At 40.8% G+C, this 7778-nt stretch overlaps 1 long non-coding RNA gene across 1 annotated transcript; it reads right to left on the reverse strand.

Annotated features, from left to right (window-relative positions):
* Positions 1-3420: 3420 nt before the first annotated feature.
* LOC104441047 lies at positions 3421-5671 on the reverse strand. The gene is made up of 2 exons (XR_724837.3): positions 4955-5671; positions 3421-3702 (listed from the first exon to the last, which is right to left on the reverse strand). It is a non-coding gene; the product is annotated as an uncharacterized LOC104441047 (long non-coding RNA).
* Positions 5672-7778: the final 2107 nt, after the last annotated feature.

Genomic DNA, 7778 nt, shown 5'->3' on the forward strand with positions numbered 1-7778 from the left:
CTTGGTGGAAATAGCAAAGGAAGAATTGTTGAATGTAGAACTGTAAAAATTGGAAGTCTCACAATCAACAATGTCTCCTTAGTGGAAGGTCTGAATTACAATCTACTCAGCATCAGTCAATTGTGTGACACTGGATTCAAAATTAACTTCCAAGAAGACATTTGTTCGGGAACTAGTAAGGATTTATCTCAATCTTTCACTGGACGAAGACATGGGAATATCTATCTTCTAAATATAAAACCAGAAAGCTCTCAGTGTTTAATATCCATTCAAGATGAAGCAAACCTCTGGCATAGAAAACTTGGCCATGTCAACATGAAGCAAATTGCCAAGATCTCATCCAAGAAGCTTGTTCGTGGACTGCCCAACCTGATGTATCAAAAATGTGACTTATGCACACCATATGTTTTGGGAAAACAGGTTAAAAGTTCTTTCAAACCTATAAACAAAGTTTCTACTAATCGAGTTTTGCAGCTTCTGCATTTGGATCTCTTTGGACCAACCAAAACTCAAAGTATTGGTGGAAAGAAATACTGCCTAGTAATCGTGGATGATTATTCTCGCTTTACATGGGTTTGAAAATTTGCAAACCCATTTTGATTATTCTTGGCAAGTAAGTCTAAAACCTTTTCTTATTTTTCAAAATTTGCAAAGAAAGTTCAGAATGAAAAAGGATATACCATTTCAAGTATTAGGACAGACCATGGAGGTGAGTTTGAAAATCAAGATTTTGCAAAATTCTGTGATGACTCTGGCTTTCAGCATTTTTGCTCCTCTCCATATACTCCAAAACACAGTGGAGTTGTGGAAAGAAAGAATAGATCTTTGCAGGAAATGGCTATAACTCTCTTAATTGAAAGAAATATTTCTTCTCGTTTTTGGGCTGAAGCAGTTTCTACAGCTTGTTATATCATTAACAGAGTATTCTTAAGGCCTATTATAGAGAAAATTCCTTATGAGTTATTCAAAGGAAAGAAGCAAATTGTTTCTTATTTCCATGTGTTTGGTTGCAAGTGTTTTATTTTAAATAATGCAAATGATTGAACTGGTAAGTTTGAAGAATGATCGAACGAAGGAATTTTTCTCGACTACTCAACCTCAAGCAAAGCCTACGGAGCATTCAACAAGAAAAGTCAGTCTATGGAAGAATCTATGAATGTCAAGTTTCAAGACTCAATGTGGAATCAAATGAATCAGGCTCAACTTGAAGAATCTGAACCTACTCGAAATCCTACAAAGTCTACTTCTCCCGAAGTGGCTCAGACTCCTGAAGTTCAACAACAAGATGAACCATAAGACTCAACCGAAATGGAGGATCAGCAGACTCATAAACCAACGAACAATTGGAAGCATAAGTCAAGTCATCCCAAGGAACTCATTATTAGCAACATTGATGAAGGAATTCACACCAGATCCAAAAGACGTGAAGAGTCTTGTGCTTTTGCACTTGCTTCTGAGATTGAACCCAAAATTGTAGAAGAAGCCTTGGCTGATGAAAGTTGGATTGAAGCTATGCAAGAAGAGCTCAGACAGTTCAGCATTAATGATGTTTGGGAACTTATTCCTAAACCTAAAGGTAAGTCTTTTATTGAAACTAAATGGGTTTTTAGGAACAAGATGGACGAGAAAGGAAAAGTGGTCAGGAACAAAGCAAGACTCGTGGCCAAAGGATATACGCAAGAAGAAGGGATAGACTATGAAGAGACATATGCACTAGTAGCAAGGTTAGAAGCAATTAGATTATTACTTGCTTTTGCTTGCTATAAAAATTTCAGGTTATTCCAAATGGATGTAAAAAGCGCATTCATAAATGGATTTATCTAAGAAGAAGTCTATGTGGAACAATCACCTGGTTTTGAAGATCCAAGAAAGCCAAACTCAGTCTTTAGACTGAAAAATGCTCTTTATGGATTAAAGCAGGCACCTCGGGCTTGGTATGACAGGTTAAGTAAATTTCTAATTCAAAATGGTTTCAATAAAGGTAAAGTAGATACTACTTTGTTCATTAAGCGAGAAGGTAAAGATTTTCTACTTGTTCAAATTTGTGTTGATGATATCATTTTCGGATCACCTAATGAAAATTTGTGCAAGAAGTTTTCTAAGTCTATGCAGGATGAATTCGAGATGAGCATGATGGGTGAATTAACATTCTTTCTCGGATTACAAGTCAAACAATTGAAGAAGGGAATTTTCATTCACCAAGAGAAATATGCGAAAGATCTCATCAAAAAGTTCGGTTTGGAAAATTGCAAAAAGACTGAGATACCTATGTCAAGTTCTTCAAAGCTGGATAAAGATGAAGAAGGAAAGAGTGTAGACCAGAAGCTATACAGGAGCATAATTGGTTCACTTCTTTACCTTACTACATCTAGACTTGATATTTTGTTTAGTGTTTGCATTTGTGCTAGGTTCCAATCAAATCCCAAAGAATCTCACTTAACTGCTGCAAAGCGCATCATCAAATACATTGCAACAACTCCAAAGCTAGGACTGTGGTATCCAAAAAAAGGAGACTTTACTCTTCTTGGATATTCAGACGCAGACTTAGCAGGTTGCAAAGTGGATAGAAAGAGTACTTCTAGTACATGTCAATTGCTTGGAAACAAGTTGGTATCATGGTTTTTAAGAAAACAAAGTACTGTAGCTCTTTCAACAGCTGAAGCAGAATATGTAGCTCTTGGAAGTTGCTGCTCTCAAATTTTGTGGATTCGACAGCAGCTAAGAGATTTTGTAATTGAATAATCATGCACCGAGATCAAATGTGACAACACCAGCGCTATAAATCTCATAAAGAATCCAATTATGCATTCAAGGGCAAAGCATATAGAGATTCGGCATCACTTTATTAGAGATCATGTTCAAAATGGAGAAGTTATTCAGTTCATTGACTCAAAGAATCAACTGGCAGACATATTTACAAAGCATCTGGAGAAAAGCCTATTTGAGTCTATTCGCACCAGACTGAACATCATATCTTTTATCGAGTAAAGTCTGGAAGTGTTCAAGACTCAGAGGTAAAGTCTGAAGGCATTCATACTCAGAATGACTAAGAGTTATGACTGTAAGTTATTTCGGTACTAGCAATTTAATTTTTTAGATATAAATTTAAAAAGGTACAATTACTTTTTGAATCACTACCTTCTTACTTTACTTTTAGCAATTATCTTTTCGGTTTTAAAATTATGGTAGTTTTTCATTTTCAAAAAGGCAGAGTTATTCATTTTCAAAAAGGCAGTTTTATTTTTCCTTTATGACGATTCGTTTACCTCGCTTCATTTGCTTTATATACTGTCACGCCCCGATTCTCAGGCACGCACACATCCCTTACCTTGGTCGATTAATAGTGACGTCCCAGAACGCATCGCCAACCCTTTTTTTTTTTTAAATGCACATGCGGAAGCATATAAATTATCCCCAGACAATAAAACATTGGGATAACACAGTAGGATTAAATTTCAAACCTTTAAAACGTTCACTCACATATACATTGCAAACTAGTGCACCTATATATACAAGGTGAGCTATTAAGTCAAATTCAACTTAAGCCAGTGTAAAAATAAGGTCTACAAACAAGAGTGGGGTTCTACAAACTACGGGTCCCCGTCCTCCTCTCCATCATCCTCTACACTTCAACTGGAGCCTTCAGCAGACTGCACTGGACTTTCGAGATCTTCAAAATCCAAGTCTACTGTATCCAAGGACCTGAAATGGTTATTCAATAACCAATGAGACCACGTCTCAGCAAGCTCTACCCCCTAATACCCGATTAGTAAACCAATACACCATCTAGGTTGCCTATGCACAGTACAAGTCAGAGGACTTACCTTGGCCTCAGTTCCAACCTGCAGTTTAAGGTTAAACACATATATTCAAACAATTCACGACATATGATCAAGTATTGGTCAATCGACTTAGTCGATTACATGTCAGTCGGACCATCTCTAGGTCATTCCCACTCATACCATAATTTCCCAATGGTGTACTCATTCATCAAATCACATGTGTTTCTCGGGCGTCGTTTTCGCCAATGACATACCGATCATCGACACCGTGCGTTCTTTAAGGCGCCGTTTTCACCAGTGATATCCTCGATCACCGAACCACGTGTCCTTTCTAGGGCGCCATTTTCGCCAAGGTGACATCGGCTATAGACAACATCGTGAGTTCTTTAAGGCGTCGTTTTCACCAGTGATATTTCCTTAATCACCGAACCACGTTTGTCTATAAGTCATTCACGTGCGTTCTTTAAGGCGTCGTTTTCGCCAGTGATACTTCTAATCATCGAACCACGTATGTCCAATAATATCGTGCCTGATTCACGTGCGTTCTTTAAGGCGCCGTTTTCGCTAGTGATACTTCCAATCACCGAACCACGTGTGTCCAATAACATCATGCTTGATTGGTCTTAGCCAATAATATTTTCAGTTAGCTCTCACCATTCTCTTTACTATATAGCCCATCAACGTAACTGGCGCTATATATCCATACTCGGCCAACTACCAATCAATTATTCAATATCAAACAATTTAGGACAATTCCTAAAATTCCACAATTAATTTCATTCCACACAACGTAGAACTCAAATAAATAAACAGACTGCACCACGACAATCAGCATAAAAATTTCGGTCGTCGGCTATCCCTGCCTAATTTTCGAAAAATAAATAAATAATTAATTAATTTCGAAAATTAATAAATAAATACTAAAAATCCAATTTGGGCCCGTAATGCCTAATTGAAGCCCGATAAGGGTCGGGAAAAATCCCGAGATACATTCAATAAATAATATAAGAAATTCTTTAGCTAAGTACACTAACCACCTAACTAATATGGAATGCAATTAACTAATAATTACTAATCCATTCTAATCTAACCACCTAATTGCACTTAATTAACACTAATCAACCCTTAAGTGTCATTAGCAAACTAAGAAAGCATTAGTGAGCAAAACTCACTTGATTAACGAGCCAATCGGACCAAATCGACGAGCACGCGACACGGGTCAATCCTGTCCGAAGCGGGTCCGCCAACCGGGGTCAAACCGGGGTCGAAATCGGCCTACAAGCTCGCTGCTCGAGCTGGGCTGAGTCCACTGCTTTGGTGGGCCTGACTTCGCGGGCTTGGGCCTCAAAATTGCGGGCTTCTGATCCTGCTGGGCTTCTAAAAGACGTGGGCTTGCTGCTGGGCCAAGACTTGGGCTGCTGGACTTATTTAATGGGCTGAGGATTGCTGACTTCTTGGGCCGAAATTGGGCTGAACAAGAAAGCCCAATGGAGCTGCTGAAGTTTTGAGCTGAATCTGAGTTGGGCTTCAATTTGCTGAGCCCACAATCAATGGAAGGCAGTCAGTGCTGTTGCTGGGCCGAGACACACTCAAGCGAAGATGGACTGGAGTGCGTGGGCTTGTTGAAGAATCGGTGGACTGGCGCTCGTAGGGGCTTCGCTGGCGTGGCTGAGGAAGACCAAGGAAATACTGACCAAGGCGATGAAGACTACTACCTCGATGATGCTGCGAAGACACTGGGCTTCTCTGGACGTCGTGGCTGGAGACGCACGAAGCAGCGAAGATGAAGCTGCTCGCGGACGTTGGGCCAGGTGGCGTCGTGGACCATCAATCGTGGAACTTGCGGTCAACAATCCGACCGAGAAGCTGCAGCGTGAGACGGCAGGGGGGAGAAAGACGGAGCAGCGGACGGATGCTGCTTCAAACGGATGCTGCTTCGATGGGGTTTTGCAGGCGTGGAGTAGAGGCGCGGGTCAACGAAGCCAAAGCCGGGAGGGATTTCGGTGGGGTGTTGACCGAGTGAAGTGGAGGCGCTGCCATGTGGCGTGGGGTAGAGCTTCGGAGGAAACTCCAAATGAAAGGAACAAAACCAGAAGACGTGGGGCAGCTCGCATGGGTGAAGGTGTAGTGAAGAGAGAGAGAGAGAGAGAGAGAGATCGGTGGGTCGCTGGTGCTTTTACCGAACTGAAGAAAACAAAAAGCAGAAAAGAAACAAATAAAAGAGGGAAGGGATAAGGGAAGAAGGGAGTGTCGGCAGGTGGTGGGCCAAGGAGGGAACGTGCGAAATGGATTGAGAGAGAGAGAGCCGTGAAAGAGGATAAGAAGAGACCGGTCAAAGAAGAAAGGAAAATTGAAGACCAAGCAGAGAGTTGTCAGGTGAGGGAAAGCACGCGCGAGGGAGAGTGAGAGAGAGGGGAAGACAGAAGAAAATGGGGAAAAATTAACAGGATTTCAATATTAATCCAATCTTGGTTGGACTTCCATTCAATCCAATTTGATCCCCAAAAATCCCAAGATGAAACACGTGATCCTCACTTGCTTTGCACCATAATTCCCTCAAATAACAAGTTTTGACAACAAAAAGCGCCATTTTCCCTCAATTCCGAATTCTATTTTATTTTTTCTCAAAGATTCGATTTTCCAACAAACAAACCGGTTGGCCCATTTGAATTCAGAAAAAGCCCAAACAACTTCCATCCACCGATTCACTTACACCAGATGTCAAAAGTCTCTTCAAATTAGCCAATCCGAATTTCCACTCATTTTCCGCATTGTCCAATCCGGTTTTCCGTAAAAATCCCGAACTCACCGGAATTTCCTCAAAAGGTGAGTCGACGTTCCTAGAATGACTCATGACACGATAGGACTTCCAATTTCTGAAATTGAATTCAAATTCACGGTTATTTTCAATCAAACGCGCTTTTAGTGTGACCTTACCTACCGGGTAGCTTCTAGGAATTTTTGGTGCAATTGACCCGTGGTCGATTTTCTTCGAACCACAATGAACCCATCCGACACATTGGCGACTCTCGATGATCGTGAAAATCTCAAGGTTTCAAATACGGGCATAAGTACCCAAAACGACGTAAAATCGGTTTAGTGTCGATCGATGAGAATTTTGCAATCGGTGGCATCACCCACACTTGATCACACATCTCGGTGAATCGACCTATCTTCGGTCTCGATCGATTTTGACAATGCCGTAATGACCCTTGAGACTAGCACGGTCGAGCGGTCGATTTCAGTCGAATTCTCAAGTCTATTGCGTTTAAAATCCCTGAATGGCTTCACCGGATAGGCTAGTTATCTCGTGAGTGGCCAACTCAGAGAAAAACACTATAGTCACGTTGACGAAAGGCCCATCTTATCCAATCAAAATCAGAACCTAAAATTCAGGATATCACATATACTGTTGAGATTCTTCTTCTCCGTTTTCACTCTCAAACCCTAGAATACAAAAATCGCACTTGCTCTTACTTTCTCTATAGTTTATTCCAAAAGTTTTCACCTTTTCGAGCAAGTTTGAGAATTTCTCCCTTAAAGTGACAATGTCTTCAAGAAAGTCTTCGAGAATCGCAAGTAGGGGACCACGACACATGCTTGAAGGTCCTACGCCTTTCGATTTAACCGAGGAAGAAGACTTTTCTCATCAGCAGCAACCCAATCAACAACAACCTTCTCAACAGCGTCGGTCTCCTCCACCGACTCAACCAGAAGAAGAAATTTTGGAAGAAATTGAACCTGTAAGAACATTGACACCTAAAGTTGCTTTCAAGCTTTATTCTAAGTTAAAAGAATGGGGTATTGCTATGTCTTTGATCGATGAGTATCTAAGAGAGAGAGGCTACAAGAATGAAACTCTATTCTTGCGCGATATGGAGAAGATGGGCATTGCAGAAAAAAGGGTCGGCTGAAAAGACTTTTGCTAACTTTCCTAGTGACTCGTGTTATGGCACGTTTAATCAGCCAGAAGCAAAGGACGATGACGAAAGAATG

Source organism: Eucalyptus grandis, chromosome 4 (genome assembly GCF_016545825.1).
Source record: "Eucalyptus grandis isolate ANBG69807.140 chromosome 4, ASM1654582v1, whole genome shotgun sequence".
NCBI lineage: Eukaryota > Viridiplantae > Streptophyta > Magnoliopsida > Myrtales > Myrtaceae > Eucalyptus > Eucalyptus grandis.